General features: G+C 46.8%; 1 protein-coding gene and 1 long non-coding RNA gene across 2 annotated transcripts in view; both read left to right on the top strand.

The window, feature by feature from the left end:
* LOC133243353 (fibrous sheath CABYR-binding protein-like) overlaps nt 1-17,327 on the top strand; it is a 277,781-nt gene that overhangs the window by 112,129 nt on the left and 148,325 nt on the right. The gene's annotated exons all lie outside the window — the stretch shown is intronic.
* On the top strand, nt 10,540-13,103 carry LOC133243362 (uncharacterized). Its single transcript, XR_009735054.1, has 2 exons — nt 10,540-11,454; nt 11,553-13,103. It is a non-coding gene; the product is annotated as an uncharacterized LOC133243362 (long non-coding RNA).

Here is a 17,327-nt window from a genome sequence, read left to right as displayed (position 1 = left end):
ACCCAGCAATCCCACTGCTGGGCAGACACCCCGAGGAAACCAGAAGTGAAACAGACACATGTACCCCAACGTTCACTGCAGCACTGTTTACAATACCTAGGACATGGAAGCAAGCTGGATGTCCATTGGCAGACGAACGGATAAGGAAGTTGTGGTACATATACAATGGAATATTACTCAAGTATAAAAAGGAACACACTTGAGTCAGTTCTACAGAGGTGGATGAACCTGGAGCCTGTTATACAGAGTGAAGTAAGTCAGAAAAAGAGAAATACTGTACATTAACACATATATATGGAATTTAGAAAGACGGTACCAATGACCCTACATGCAGGGCAGCAAAGGAGACACAGACGTAAAGAAAAGACTCGGACTCAGTGGGAGGAGTGGTTGGGATGATTTGAGAGAATAGCATTGGAACATGTACATCACCATATGTAAAACAGATGACCAGTGTTAAGTTCCATGCATGACGCAGGGCACCCAAAGCCGGGACTCTGGGACAACCCCAAGGGATAGGGTAGGGAGGGAGGTGGGAGGGGGTTCAGGATGGGGGGATACGTGAATCCCTATGGCTGATTCACGTTGATGTATGACAAACACATCACAGTATTGTAAAGTAATTCCCCTCCAAATGAAAGAAACTAATTTTAAAAGGGAAATGTGGCGATATATACAATGGAATATTATTCAGCCAGAAAGAAGAAAATTCTGCCTTTTGCAACAACATGAATGGACTTCAAAGGCTTTATGCTAAGTGAAAAAGGTGAAAGAGAGAAAGACATATATTGTATGTTCTCACGTATTCGCAGAATCTAAAAAAGTCAAACTTACAGAAATAAGAGTTTAGAATGGTGGTTTCCGGGCCCTGGGGAAAATGTTGAATACAGGGTACGAACTTACAGGTATGAGGTGAATAAGTTATGTGGATCCAATGTATAGCATGGTGAGTATAATTAACAAAACTGTATAATACAGTGAAAGCTAACAGGGTAGATCTGAGATGTTATTTCCTCAACGTTTTTTTAAAAGGATTATGTGAGGGGATAGAGTGCCAACCCTGCCATGGTAATCGTTTTGCCAAATATGTGTGTATCAAATCATCACATTGGCATCTTAAACTTACAGGTTATATGTCAATAATACCTCAAAAAAGGTGGAAAAAATAAGAGAGCCCTGCGTGTTTCTGGCGGGACAGCCCTCAAGCTATATTCTGTATCCCTCTGACATCTCCCCATCATTCTTGAACTTTCCCTTATTACTGACATGACAAGGTGAACCAGGCTCATTTATCCTTTCCTTCCTCAGCCTGGGAACCCATCATTTAGTGGAGAAAGGTGTTCAGAAGCTAGGATCTGGGGACTGGTGTAATTAGTGCCATTGGAATGTTGCTGTTTCCAGTAACTTGGGAATACATGTGTGTACACAATCACACACACAAACACGTAGACACACATCTATAGTTATAGATCAGTCTAGCCACATATGCACACCTATCGAATATAGGAAGTTTGCACGGAGACCTTTAATTCCAGTAGAATTCCTCAGAATTTGTTCTAGTTCACTTCCTTTCCATATTGGAAATTCCCTTTTCCAAAAATGAGACGTGGTTCTCAGCATTCTTATGTATTTGCCGAGTTGATGAATGCCAGTGCATATAAGTGATCCTTCCTCCACAAAAAGGTCCTCCTCACAATCTATGCAGAACCATCCCTGGCCCTTGACTTCCACACCTCACTCAAGCTTGAATCCATGAAGCAGTTAGCCTCCTTCCAACCTAACCCCCAGGGATATCCTTCTTTCCACCTTGGGCTCTGACTCTCCAGGCAGGGATGCCCCTTTACACATACACATGCCTTGCCTGGCAACACCTAATGGCTTTAGGACTGACTTGCTCAGGCACAAAAAAGGGAAGGGAAAGAAAGGGTAGGGACAGGAAAAGGTGAATATGTCCTAATACAGTCAGCCAATCAACGTGAACTGGGCCAAACCCAAGCAATGTGATGAAGCCAGCCGTGTTTTTTTTCTTTTTTTTCCCTCATTGTCCTCCAACTTCCCTTCCTGCCTCTGTCCTTTGCCCCAGTTCCTTTTTCTTCTTAAGTCCTGCCCCCCATCAAGAGTACCAATGTTATGAGGCATGATTCCCACATTATAACTGATCTCTGCTGCTTGGCTGACATTCAGCGTGACATCCCTGCAGCTGGGACACTCAAACTCTCTCTCTCTCTCTCATGATGGACCAGAAGACTTCACTCCTAATTTCAGGGATAGGGATAGGTAGGAGAGACGGTACAGGCCACATGTTGGAGCCTTCAGTCCTTCATCTGGAAATGCGGATGATCACAAATTGTGGGAGAAACAGAGACAGCAGCAACCAGACCCCTTTCAATGAGTGCTACATGCCAAACCCAGTGCATCACAGGACTGCTTGACATTCAGGAGCACGCCAAGTAGATTTCCATGCCAGGACAGTTGCATTTGCTGTTCCTTCTGCCTGGAATGCTCTTCCCTTAGATAACCCCATGGCCTGCTCCCTCACTTCCTCCAGATCTCTGCTTACTTGCCATCTTTCAGGGAGACTTTCCCTCATTACCTTGAATAAAATAATAACCTCATACCTACATATACCCTTTCCCCTGATCTAGCATTATCTTTCTTCACAGCACCTGCCACCCTTGATTTATTTACCAGTTCTGTCCTGTCCCAAACTCCTCCAATAGTGCTCAGGTATATGGCAGGTGCTCAGAAAACATTTGCTGAAGTATAGTCTGAAGCCAGGCCCTTTGCACACAACGCTAACACGCACAGGTACCCTGCAAGACGTGCACCGGTACCCTGCAAGACGCGCACTGGCCCCCCTGTATTAATTATGATACATACTGAGATTCCAGGAGACAACTGATACGCTCAACACACAGTCAGCATGTGAGGTTCAAGACCTCAGAATCATGTCTGCCAGCTTCCAAACCCTCAGTTCCTGGACAGAGACTTCACAGCCAAGAACATCAGAGGTTTTATTTCTGACACAAAGACTCCAAGCAGCTCACATAGATACCCAGAGACACCAAAAAGAGCTCACTGAATCTCTGCACAGAGAGCACATAACTCGTCTCAGACCCTCAAACACAACAGAGACCATAACCCTACACACTGTGACAAAGACCCTCCAAACAGACCAAAGTCTTCAAGACAGAAACAAATGAAAACTGCACAGATACTTCACATCATGGACACTGACTCGCAAACCACTCGACACTTCCCGATCTAATACAAAAACCCTAAACAGAAAGACAGAACTTTTAATAACTCAAGAACAACATATAACCTTTAGATAAAGTCCCCAGACACATGGAAACCCTGCACCCTGTGCACAGATCCCCAAGCAGCTGATAGTTTACACCTTTAGACAAACCCATCCTTAAAGCAGCTCAGAGACATCACAACTTAGGGCCCAGAATCAAAATCTCAGAGCTCTCACAATCTCAGGTGCACACGCCTACACAGAGATCTCACACCCAGGGACTGAAATGCCAGAAAGCTCCAAAAATGCACACACCGGAATACAGGCACATGCATCCTAGGGGCTCACAAAATCCACTCAGATCAAATATCCCACCACGCACAACTCCGCCCAAAGGCTCAAGGAGATCAAATGTACCCGAACAGCACCTGTGTTGTCACACGTGGCGATACACAAGCCCAAGCTCCCTGACACAGGTGACCCTCCGGGGAGAGAGCAAACTCAGAGACTTCTCCCTGGACATGAATTGCATGCATTTCTGCGAATAACCGTGCGCTGCCACACGATCCAGACTGAGGGAGAGCTGAACAAGACTGAAACGCCGTCACCGTGCACAGCCAGCGACTGCGCCAAACCTAGCCACTAACCAGGATAGCTATTCGACCCCTTCCGGAAAAGCAAAAAAACTCGCAGAACAATTGTATGCTCTAAAAAGCCGCACAGGGCAACAGGCCTCTCGCCCTCAGCTTTGGCTCTGCGGTCCCAATGCCTGTAACAGCCAGCCAGCCAATTGGAACTGGGCAGGAGACGAAGCACGGCGGAAGTCGCGGGACTTCCCGCGATCACGCGGTGACCAATCAATGCCCAGAACGCTTCCGTGTTGCTATAACCCTAACTGGCAGCCCATCTCGCTCCATAGCCATCCCCCCTCGGTTGTATCCCTGTAGAAACCAAGGGGTCGAATAGGAAATGAGACGAAGACAGTTGAAGCTTAATACCGGTGTCCACTCGGACTAAAATGCAGCGGGAAGACGGAATGGAGCGAATGGGGATGGACCCAGTGATGCCACGAATGCCTCCGCTAGGAACTCTGGTCGATGCCTGACGCGGTGTAAAAGTACTCTGTTTGTTGTCATACGCCCCCTCGAATGGTACCTTCCAGAGTGGGTGGTCTTTCCGCTACCCCTTCGTGGTACATCACAGGGCAGAACAGTTTCATCTCGCGCGCCCCTTGGTGGTGAGACTGGGGAACAGCCGATGTAGATGCCGGTGGACAATTAGCAGATGATCCTCCAAGGGTGGAAAGGCAAAATTAGGATGAAAACCCCACAGATTGCTGCAATCTTGGACTCAGAAAAATGTCTTCATAAACTGAAGATTACTTCTCTGTAGTGGCCACTATCGTAACAGGAAGCATTGAAAGCATTTTCTCTGTGCTGGGCATTGTGCTTGTTTGTGCTTTCCTGTTTAATACAGAATAGGTCTCAATGAGGAAAGCGAGCCACAGTCCCCCAGCGGGCAGGGGAGAGAAAACTTCGGACTGGGATCTGAAGGTCTGGAGTGGGGAAGGCCTCTGTCGTTGACTGCGAGTAATGTGTGAGAAGGACAACAGGACTTTCCATTCTGTTAGGAAACGGTCAACCCCGAGGGGACCCAAGGACTCCGTGTAGGTGAGATAAAGACAATGGCTTTGTCACCATCCTGTCATCCCTGAATATGTCCCTAGCAGAATCTTCAGCCTGTTTAGCTATGCCTCTCTCAACAAGTTTAAATTTGCTTTTTCATTCTGACATTCATTCATCCTCTCTACGGTTTCTGTCAAGCACAGCTATGTGTGTTAGGAAAGAGAAAATCAACTTTGGCTTCATGGAACTTACATTGTGTTGGGGTCATACAGCCCCCAAAGATAAGTAATTTATCAGGTGTTCATAAATGCTGTGGTTAACATTAAACCGGGATAGTGAAATAGAGAAAGGGGATGATATCTAGAAAGAGTGGCCAGGGAAGTTCCTTCTAAGATTGTGACATTTGTGCAAAAGCCTAGAGGAGATGCCTGTCTGGGAGAAAAGTATCCCAGACAGAATTAAGGCCACTGGAAAAACTAGGCAGTGGAACTCAGTGTAGTGTGTATAAAAAGAATGAGGAGGGCTATGTGACTGTCACAGCATGATGGAGGGAGAGCCAGGAGATCCGATGAGAGCAGTGATGAGGGGCCGGTCCCCTAGGGCCTTCTGGCCATAGCGGGGACTTTGACTTGAGCCACAGGAGGGTTCTTACCAGAGAAGCCCCCAGGGTTCTTTCAGAGGCCCAGATCACCCAATGCTTGTTGAGGAGCTCTAGATTCATCCCAGGAAAACCACAGACCCTCTGCAGCTGAACATGCCTTTCCTGGAATCCCCTACACTCAAGGGGAATCCCTCCTACTGCTCCCAGTGAACAACCATGTCAATTGATAATACCCTCAAGAGAGACAGAGGAAGGACCCTCACGGTATGAGTGAGGTCACGGTCAGTCTCATAAAGGCAAAGAGGGAGGATGTAACAGGCACAGAGATGGCAGGCAGAAAGACAAAGATGGAACACTGGACAGGGACAGAGAGACTATTTCTGGCAGCAAAGGATCCCCAATTAGCACCCACACGTGGGCCCCCAGCCCTGCTACTGGATGATGTACCAATCTCTAGAGGAGAAAAGAAACTGCTCCCCCTGCCCCCGCCCCTCACCCCCCCACCAGGGACTGTTTCTAGAAAATGACTCAGTTGCCCCTGGCCTGGGTCTTAATTATGCTCTCTTGGCACACATCAGGGTCCTCTGCCCTGATCAAGACATGGAGATGTTCCAGTCATGGGGAGGCTCATGCTGTACACAGGGTCCCTCACAACCTGTCCAGCCCTGTCTGCCCTCCTGCTGACCTCAGTGCCAAGGAGTGCTTTAATGGGGGAAAGAGAGGCATGGATCTCTGCATTTTTGGTGGAGCCTCATGCAAATTGGTGAATGTGAGGTTTCTCCCCACCTGCTTGGAGGCTCAGCTCTGTATTTTCCACCACCATGTCCCCAGGGAATGTGCAGATTACATTCCATACATCAGGTAAGAAGCTGGGTGTGTGAAGGGGAGACACAGAGACATATCCTGACAGTGAGACAGTCACAGGGTCCTTGGGGCCCTGTACCAACGCCTCCCTCCCCCACTACCTGGCCAGGGTTCTGCTGAGTCTTCCCTGCCTCCTTCAAGTAGCCCAAGCCTGCATCCAGTTCCTCCTGTCCTCATTAGCCGCGACCTTCCGTCTGTACTGGGCCTTGGGCTCCCATCTGCAAATGGTGGCCTCTTTGTCGTGGGTTCGGCAGATTGTCTGAGTGAGCGAGTGTACACAGTGTTTTCTCAGGGCCCCTATCAAGGGTGGTAGTCATGTCAGGAAGTACTGTTCTTATCAGTATTGTTACCGCGGGCTGTGTACTGCACATGACTTTCCCTCCCTGAGGATGGGGCCACAAGCTTTTATCTCTGTAGGGAGGCATGGTAGAAATCGTAGCGAATGTGATATCACAGGTCTACTTCTAAAACCCATCAGAGTGGGGTCCGTCCAGCCTTCCTCTTAAGACTACTCTCATATGCGGATCCATGAGCAGCTCAGAGACCAACCCTCTGGACAAAACCCTCCCAAAATAGTTCAGAGACTTCATTCCTGGGACAGAAATCCATGAACAGTTCAGAGAGCACTCATCCTGGAGAGCAACACAAAACAGCTCAAATACGTCACACCTGAGGACACAGACCCTAACCATCTTAGACAATTCCAACTCTCAGTTCAGTTCAGTCATTCAGTCGTGTCCGGCTCTTTGAGAGCCTGTGGACTGCAGCATGCCAGACCTCCCTGTCCATGGCCGACTCCCGGAATGTACTCAAACTCACGTCCATTGAGTCGGTGATGCCATCCAACCATCTCATCCGCTGTCATCCCCTTCTCCTCCTGCCTTCAATCTTCCCCAGCATCAGGGTCTTTTCAAATGAGTCAGTTCTTCGCATCAGGTGGCCAAAGTATTGGAGTTCCAGTTTCAGCATTTGTCCTTCCAATGAATATTCAGGACTGATTTCCTTTAGGATGGACTAGTTGGATCTCCTTGCAGTCAAAGGGACTCTCAAGAGTCTTCTCCAACACCACAGTTCAAAAGCATCAATTCTTCAGTGCTCAGCTTTCTTTATAGTCCAACTTTCACATCCATACCTGACTACTGGGAAAAACATAACCTTGACTAGATAGACCTTCGTTGGCAAAGTAATGTCTCTGCTTTTTAAGATGCTGTCTAGGTTGGTCCTAGTTTTTCTTCCAAGGAGCAAGCGTCTTTTAATTTCATGGCTGCAGTCACCATCTGCAGTGATTTTGGAGCCCCCCAAAATAAAGTCTGTCACTGTTTCCACTGTTTCCCCATCTATTTGCCATGAAGTGATGGAAGCAGATACCATGATCTTAGTTTTCTGAATGTTGAGTTTTAAGCCCACTTTTTCACTCTCCTCTTTGACTTTCTTCAAGGGACTCTTTAGTTCTTCTTCATTTTCTGCCATAAGGGTGGTGCCATCTGCATATCTGAGGTTATTGATATTTCTCCTGGCAATCTTGATTCCAGCTTGTGCTTCATCCAGCCCAGCCTTTCTTTTGGTGTACTCTGCATGTAAGTTAAATAAGCAGGGTGACCTTATACAGCCTTGAGTTACCCCTTTTCCTATTTGGAACCAGTCTTTTGTTCCTTGTCCAGTTCTGGTTGTTGCCTCCTGACCTGCATACAGATTTCTCAAGAGGCAGGTCCGGTGATCTGGTATTCCCATCTCTTTCAGAGTTTTCCAGAGTTTCTTGTGGTCCACACAGTCAAAGGCTTTGGCATAGTCAATAAAGCAGAAGGAGATGTTTTTCTGGAACTCTTTTCCTTTTTCTATGATCCAAAGTATGTTGGCAATTTGATCTCTGGTTCCTCTGCCTTTTTTAAATCCAGCTTGAACATCTGGTCTCAGGTAAATTCAGATCCTGAAGACAAACAGCATTACTCACAGCCAGTTCTACAAGTGTTTAGTTGTAACCACTGTGGTTGCTGATCTAAAGTGCATTGTGAAGGAATTTAGGGTGAAAAACAGTGTGAGGCACACTGTGCTTTGGACAAGTTGGCCTTTATTTATTTACAGATACCTCAGGAAAAGGTTCGGTGACCCTAGAGTCTTGCATCTTCCACACACAGAAAAGCATGAAAATAATGAACTTGTGACATCTGATCTCTGTGTTTCACAGTAATCTTTTACCAGTATGCACGCTTGGCTGCATGTACTTCCTAGGGAAAAATCATACTGACTTCTCTGCTACCTCCTCCAAGCATTTTCCTCAGAGCTAACGGAAGAGCTGTGTCCTCGGTTGTAGTTCCCAACAGACTCCAAATCCAACTTAAACTCATAACTCTCCTGTTGTATGCTTTTATTTTCTTTTTTTAAATTTATTTATTTATTTTGCTGTTGACTGGTTTTTCTTAAAGTCCATAAATAATAGAGTAATGCATACCCAAAATGTTACAGACATTGTTTATTTAGTGAAACTCTGAAAACTGTTTTGTTGTTTTCTGCTTTGCTCTACTTTCCAATTTTTCTTTAATGAGTATGGAGTTCTTTCATATTTTTCTTCTTTTGCAAGAATTTATTTTATTTATTTATTTTTTTACTTTACAATATTGTATGGGCTTTTGCCATACATCAACATGAATCCTCCACGGGTGTACATGTGTTCCCCATCCTGAAGCCCCTTTCCACCTCCCTCCCCATCCCATCCGTCTGGGTCATCCCAGTGCACCAGCCCCGAGCATCCTGTATCATGCATCGAACCTGGACTGGCAATTTGTTTCACATATGATATTATACATGTTTCAGTGCCATTCTCCCAAATCATCCCACCCTCGCCCTCTCCCATAGAGTCCAAAAGACTATTCTATACACCTGTGTCTCTTTTGCTGTCTCGTATACAGGGTTATCATTACCATCTTACTAAACTCCATATATATGCGTTTGTATACTGTATTGGTGTTCTCCTTTCTGGCTTACTTCACTCTGTATAATAGGCTCCAGTTTCATCTACCTCATTAGAACTGATTCAAATATATTCTGTTTAATGGCTGAGTAATACTCCATTGTGTATATGTACCATGGCTTTCTTATCCATTCGTCTGCTGATGGACATCTAGGTTGCTTCCATGTCCTGGCTATTATAAACAGTGCTGCGATGAACATTGGGATACACGTGTCTCTTTCAGGTCTGCTTTCCTCGGTGTGCATGCCCAGCAGTGGGATTGCTGGGTCGTATGGCATTTCTATTTCCAGTTTTTTAAGGAATCTCCACACTGTTCTGCATAGTGGCTGTAAGAGTTTGCATTCCCACCAACAGAGTAAGAGGGTTCCCTTTTCTCCACACCCTGTCCAGCATTTATTTCATGTAGACTTTTGGATAGCAACCATTGTGACTGGCGTGAAATGGTACCTCATTGTGGTTTTGATTTTGTATGGTTTTAAGTAGACACTACTCTAGCAAACAGCTCTCCTTTAGCTCGGAGGCTTCACCGCCCTCCCCCAGAGCCTACAGCCTGCACCCTGGGACACAGAGCCCCACATCTTTACTTCTGGGCTGCTTTGTTGGCATTTGCACTGAGTCTCTCTTCAGTCCACCCGATGGCAGCGAGGCCTCCAGTCCTGCAGTCCCTGCAGTCTGCATTCATCAGCATATCATCCTGAGGAAGGCAGATTCATCCCAGGGGTGGGGATTGCCTGAGAGCTGAGGGGTTCTGAAATTAATTTCCCACGTCTGGGTCCTCAGAATAGACTTAACCCACCCTGGCCACCTCTGGTCGTGGCGACTTTGTATCCTTCCCCATGGAAGGTTCAGAGGGAATCCTAGATTCACAGAACGAGTCCCAGGGACCTGGTCCTCTCTGTCATGTCTCAGCACACACTGTGGGCCACTGAATTCTGGAGATAGGGGAGGTCTTCCCCTCACTGTGCCTATGACAGCTCCCTTACATCCCTCTAATCAGCTGTCATTTTCCAGAGTCCCTCGCCTGGTGACAGCTGCCACAAATCCTCTCTATCCCCAAATCCCCACCCTCTCCCCTCACCTTCCACCAGGCCTCCCTCCCACTCCAGGAGCCTCTTTAGCCCCTCTCCTAGCCCTGCTCACAGGGCCTCAGGTACATCCTCACCCCATTTGTGGCCTCTCACCCAGCACCTGCACTGCCTCAGACGATCCCCTGAGGACCTTGCCTGGTCCCTGCATTCTGCAGGACACCTCTTCCTGCCCACACACAGGTGTCTGTCTTAAAGTCCTGGTGAGGGCTGAACTGAAAATCTCTCCAGGATCCAGAGAAAATCCAGACCCAGACCAGGCGTCCAAGGCACTTTCCTCAGGGCTGGGGGGAAAGGGAGGGGGTCTCTGAGAGAAAGAGCTGGGCTCAAGGTCCTGCAGGGGTGACAGGGTTTTCTTCAAGTGAGATGGCACCTTACAAGTGCTTAGGGCACTGCAACTCAGACGATTGATTGCCTAGAACTCAGAGATGCCCCCACGGATGCCAGCTGACTCCTAGAGTGACCTCACTAAAGCAGCCACTGACTGGGGAAGCATCTCCAGCCTGTTTACTGGGGAGGGAACACTCCTGAAGACTGGGTTCCACTGGTCCTCCAGTGCTCAGGCCCAAGACCCCCACTGTAGACTCTTGCCCATCAACCTCAGCACCTACCTGTGTGAGCCCTGGTCTGATCTGGGGTCTCTGTCCCTGTACCCCGTGAGAGCCTGAGCCTGTGTTTTCCACATGGGCTCCCCAGAGTGGTCTAGGATTCCATGCCTCCCAAGCTCCACAACGAATCGCTGCTGCTTGTGTATTCAAATCTGCAGTGGGTGGGCATGGCCAAAATGGGGCTGGAGTGTCCTCCTGGACATCTGAGAAAGGGGACTCCCCTCGGCCCATGTTTGAGGCCTGGGTCGCAGGGTAGCAATCTCCCCATCTGTGTCAAAGGCTGCAGTTGGTCACCCTGGGCAGTGGGGGACGGTTTGTCCTTCCATACGCAGTACTTGCATTGGTACCAAATGGAACCCTCTCCCCTGTAGTGCCTTCTGCTTCCTGTGGTTGTGCTTCCCATGTCTGCGGGCACAATGGAGTGTTCCAGTCTCACACCTCACCCTCCAACACCCCCAGGAGGTGAGACCCCTTGGGGAGCCATTTTGCATTCAGGCTTGTTGGTATTGGCTGGGACCTGACTATTTGCATGTCTAACCATGGTGTGATCACTCACCTAGAGCCAGATATCCTGGAATGTGAAGTCAAGTGGGCCTTAGAAAGCATCACTACGAACAAAGCTAGTGGAGGTGATGGAATTCCAGTTGAGCTATTTCATATCCTGAAAGATGATGCTGTGAAAGTCCTGCACTCAATATGCCGGCAAATTTGGAAAACTCAGCAGTGGCCACAGAATGGGAAAAGGTCAGTTTTCATTCCAATCCCAAAGCAAGGCAATGCCAAGGAATGCTCAAACTACTGCACAATTGCACTCATCTCACACACTAGTAAAGTAATGCTGAAAATTCTCCAAGCCAGGCTTCAACAATATGTGAACCGTGAACTTCCAGATGTTCAAGCTGGTTTTAGAAAAGGCAGAGGAACCAGATATCAAATTGCCAACATCCACTGGATCATCAAAAAAGCAAGAGAATTCCATAAAACCGTCTATTTCTGCTTTATTGACTATGCCAAAGCCTTTGACTGTGTGGGGTATGGATGTGAGAGTTGGACTGTGAAGAAAGCTGAGCGCCGAAGAATTGATCCTTTTGAACTGTGGTGTTCGAGAAGACTCTTGAGAGTCCCTTGAACTGCAAGCAGATGCAACCACTCCATTCTAAATGAGATCAGGCCTGGGATTTCTTTGGAAGAAATGATGCTAAAGCTGAAACTGTAGTACTTTGGCCACCTCATGTGAAAAGTTGACTCATTGGAAAACACTCTGATGCTGGGAGGGATTGGGGGCAGGAGGAGAAGGGGACGACAGAGGATGAGATGGCTGGATGGCATCACCGACTCCATGGACGTGCATCTGAGTGAACTCCAGGAGTTGGTGATGGACAGGGAGGCCTGGCGTGCTGTGATTCATGGGGTTGCAAAGAGTCAGACACGACTGAGTGACTGAACTGAACTGACTGAACCGTGCTCAGCCTCCCTCCTACACACCTGGTGAACTCCATGATGAGCAAAGTTCTAAGCATCCTGTTCACTGCAGCAGAGTGTCTGCTCCAAGAATGATGTGACGGAGTAGTAAACAAGCTTTACTTCTCCTGCTTTACTGATGGACATCAGCTTTACAATGGACAGCATTTGGGAAGCATCTATGAAAGTGAAAAATCCTTACAAAATCTTTGTCCTTGTGGATTTAATATTAAGAATCAAATAATTTAATATACCACATCAGTAGAATAAGGGAGAAAAACCGCATTATCATCTCAGTAGCTACCTAAAAAGCACTGGACCAAATTCAGCATGCGTTCAGGATACAAAGACTCAAAGTAGAAGTAGAAGGCAATATTTTCAATCTGATATAAAACATCTATGAAAACCCCACAGGTATCATCGTACTTAATAATAAAAGGCAGAAGTAGTTCCCCTGAAAATCAGGAACAATAGAAGGATGTCATCTCTTACCACTTCTATTCCACATTGTCCTGGAGGTTCTGGACAGGGTAATTAAGGAAGGCAAAGAAATAAAATGAATCTACATTGGAAAGAAGTAAAACTATTCTATTTGCAGATGATGTAATTTTTTGTGGGAGCTCTCAATGACCTTTTATATATTCCAGAGACACAGAGTCTGCCTGGTTGATCGTGTGCATTTCATCTGCAGCTTGTACAGCTGGTGGGAGGGTTTTGGGTCTTCTTCCTTAGTCACACTGCCCCTGGGTTACACTTGTGGTTTTATTTCCACCTCTGCATATGGGTCGTCCACTGGGGTTTGCTCCTGAGGCTGCCCTGGAGGACTTGGGTTTGCCCCTGTGAGGGCCAGGTGTGGAGGTGGTGCAGCTGCTTGAGTGTCAGGGGTTCTGGTAATATCAGATAGTCAGGGGAGTTGGCAGCTATAATTCCTCAGCAGGAATTATAGTGCTGTAGAAGGGTATGGCAACCAGTATTGGCCAATACACTCCAGTATTCTTGCCTGGAGAACCCCTCTCCCTGACAGAGAAGCCTGGCAAGCCACAGTCCACAGGGTCGAAGAGAGTCGGACACTACCAAAGTGACCCTGCATGCTTAGACATAAGACTTTTTTTTTGCCTGTGGCAGCTCTGCCCCAGCGGGGGTTGAGCGTGAATGTTGCACAGCAGCTTGGCTTGTGGGGACCCTGGCGGTGCCAAGTATGCAGCGACACGGGTTGCCTCTGCCGCAGGAGTTATGGCCCTATGGGAGCCCTTTTTTCAAGCCTCCTGTAGCTGGCAATCAGAAGGCCTCTTTGACCAATCTTTCTCCATAGCTCCGCCCATTCAGACACTTAGAGGGCTTCCTTAAGTGGGGTCCTTCTCTGTTGTACGCACATCAGGAATTTAAAGGGGCACCCTGGGTGGGGTCCTACTCTGTAGTTCAGTGCATCAGGCGTTTGATCGGCCAGCCTCTCTATTGTTCAGCTGCCTATGCTGGCATGTAGCGGTTGAGAGGCTATGGTGATGGCTCCACCCCCTACAAATGACTCAGCAGAATCACCTTACTTCCATGGCTCTGGGGATTTCCTCCACAGGCATTTCCCACCACAGTCTCCTCCCTCACATCCCCTCCATCTGTCTCTCTGCAGTCAACAGCAGCCCTCGACCTGGGATTGCTCCACAATCCCTAAACTCCAGCTCCCAGCCACTGTGCCATCTAGGGTATGTATGGCAGCAGCAAGGATGTCTGATTCTCATTCCATTTAGGCTGCCACAGATGGGCTGTTTCACTCTCACCCTTAAATGTTTCTCCTCTGACTCAGACAATTGCCCCGATGTGGGGATCGGACCCCCGCTTCAGTTCCCAAGGGCAGGTCCAGCCCTACTAACACTCCCGTTTTCCCCCCTAGTTCCTTCATCCTACCGAGTTTTGCGTGGGTCTATGTATTCTTTTCCACTGGTCAGGTACTCCTGTCTGCACTCAGCTGGTGTTCTGCATGCACTCTGTCTGAGGGTATATTCCTGAGGTATCCGTGGAGAGAGATGTATTCCCCATCCACCTACTCCTCCGCCATCTTGTCAATCCATGATATAACCGTGGGTATAGAAAATCCTATAGAACCACCCTCTCCCCACAGAGACTATGTATTAGACCTATTACAGGGGCTGGACAGGTTTACAGAATACAAGGTCATATACAAAGAGCAAATAGATCTCTATACACGTTCAAGACTTGTACAACACAAACTAGAAAACGTTGCTGAGTGAAATTATAGACCATCTAGATAAGTGGAAATTTCACTCCAGTTCAGTCACTCAGTTGTCTCTGACTCTTTGCAATCACATGGACTGTAGCACGCCAGGCTTCCCTGTCCAGCACCAACTCCCGGAGCTTGCTCAGATTTTTATGAATTTGGGAGATCACATTTATGGGTTGGAAGACTTACTATTGTGTTAAGATGGCAGTTCTCCCCTAATAGAGGCCTATCAAAATTCAGACTGCTCTTTTCCCCCAGAAATCAACAAACTGATCCTAGAATTGTAAGAATTAAAAGTGTCCTGGGAGAGCCAAAACAGTGTGGAGAAAGAACAAGTACTTACACTTCCCAATTTCAAAACCCACTTCAAACCTACAATAATCAAGACATTATGGTACTGACATAAGGATTGTATATAGACAGATAACGGAATAGAATGGAGAGTCAAGAAACAAGCCCATATCTCTATGGTCAGTTGATTATTGTGAGGGGTGTAGAGGCCATTCAATGGCAAAGAATAATGTTTCAACAAATGGTTTTGGGATAACTGGATGTTCACATGCAAAGATTCAGTTTTGACCTATACCTCACACTGTAGATAACAATTAACTAAAAGTTGATGAAACACCTAAATATAAGAGCTAAAACTATAAAGCACTCAGAAGAAAACAGAGATGTAAATGTTAATCTTGGATTAGGCAATGATTTCCTAGACATGATACAAAAAGCGCAAGCACCAAAGGAAACAAAATAGGCAATTTGGAATCATCAAAATTAAAACTTTTATCCTTCAAGCGATACTATCAGGAATGTGAGACATCTAGGGCACCTACTGGACGCTGGCAGGGAGCCTTGAAACCCAGGCGGACCAGAGGAACGCCAGAGCAACCCTGTATGATGTGGGGGTGGGGAGCGAGGGGGGAGTTGTGGAGGCTAGGTGGGGTTACTGTTCCTGAGGGTCAGCTAGGGGAGAAAAGGCTTCCTACACCTGCAGAGGCACTGAAGGGGATCAGTGGGGATGGCGAGAGACCCTTGGGTTTTTGTTCTTTTAATTAATCTATTTATTTTAATTGGAGGCTAATTACTTTACATATTGTGGTGGTTTTTGCCATACATTCACATGAATCAGCCATCAGTGTACAGGTGTTCCCCATCCTGAGCCCCCCTCCCGCCTCCCTCCCCATCCCGTCCCTCAGGGTCATCCCAGTGAACCAGCCCTGAGCACTCTGTCCCATGCATCGAACCTGGACTGGCGATCTATTTCCCATATGATAATACACATGTTTCAATGTTATTCTCTCAAATCATCCCACCCTCACCTTCTCCCACCAAGTCCAAAAGTCTTCTTTACATCTGTGCCTTTTTGGACAGAAATGTTATGGATCTAACAGAAGCAGAAGATATTAAGAAGAGGTGGCTAGAATACACAGAAGAATTATAATGCCCCAAATATCCATGATGGTGTGCTCACTCACCTAGAGTCAGACATCCTGGAATATGAAGTCAAGTGGGCCTTAGGAAGCATCACTATGAACAAGGCTAGTGGGGTAGCTTTTGCACCAACTCGATGGACATGAGTTTGAGTGAGCTCCGGGAGTTGGTGATGGACAGGGAGCCCTGCCATGTTGCATTCCATGGGCTCACAAAGAGTGGGACATGACTTAGCGACTAAACTGAAGTTGTTTATGGTAGCCTATAGCTAAGGAAATAACTTAAACATTGTGGGAAAATCAGTAAAGAATTTTAAATGCTACGTTAGAAAATACCCATTTAATGCAAAAGAAAGCTGTAACATGAAGACCGTAGAATAAAAAGGCATGAGACAGAAAAATATATTGGCAGATGTAAGTCTGTATCAACATTAAATGTGAATAGATACAACAATACAATCAAAAGGCAGACATTGAGATACCAGTTTAAAAATCAAAACAAGATCCGACTCTATGTTCTCTACAGAGGACACAGTTTAGATTTTAAGATAATAAATTACTGTGTATGTGTGTGTGTGTCTGTCTTCAGTTGCCCAGTCGTATCCAACTCTTTGAGGTCCCGTGGACTGTACTTGCCAGGAATTCTGTCCATGGAATTTTCCAGACGAGAATACTGAAGTGGGTTGCCATTTCCTGCTCCAGGGGATCTTTCAGACCCAGGGATCCTACCTGAGTTTCCTGCATTGGCAGCTGGGTTCTTTAGGACTAGCACCAATGGGAAGCCTTATATGACCCAGCAATTCTACTCCTAGACAATTTTAACCAAAGGAAATGAAAACATGCTCACACAGTGGCCTGCACTCAAATAGTCCACACATGTATTCCCAATAGCCACACGTAGAAACAGCCCTGTTATTCAACAACTGGTATACAGATGAAAGAAAAACAAAAGAGTATACCTGTGCAAAGGAATACTACATGGTAAAAAAAGAAAGAAAGAAAGAAAGAAACTACTAATGCATGTAAGAGCAAGGATGTGTCTCCACTGTGCGAATGAGAGAAACCAGCCACAGAAAGCTACATATTATATGATTTCCTGTCAATTGATTTGTGGAAAAAGCACAACTATTCGCACAGAAATGTATCTGTGGTTGCCAGGGTGTAGGAGTAGAAGAAGTCTGAATGCAAACACCCCACGGGAGCATTTT

The sequence above is a fragment of the Bos javanicus genome, chromosome X (genome assembly GCF_032452875.1).
Source record: "Bos javanicus breed banteng chromosome X, ARS-OSU_banteng_1.0, whole genome shotgun sequence".
Lineage (NCBI taxonomy): Eukaryota > Metazoa > Chordata > Mammalia > Artiodactyla > Bovidae > Bos > Bos javanicus.
Note: the sequence above shows the minus strand (reverse complement) of the source record. Positions and strands in the feature narration are given on the sequence as shown.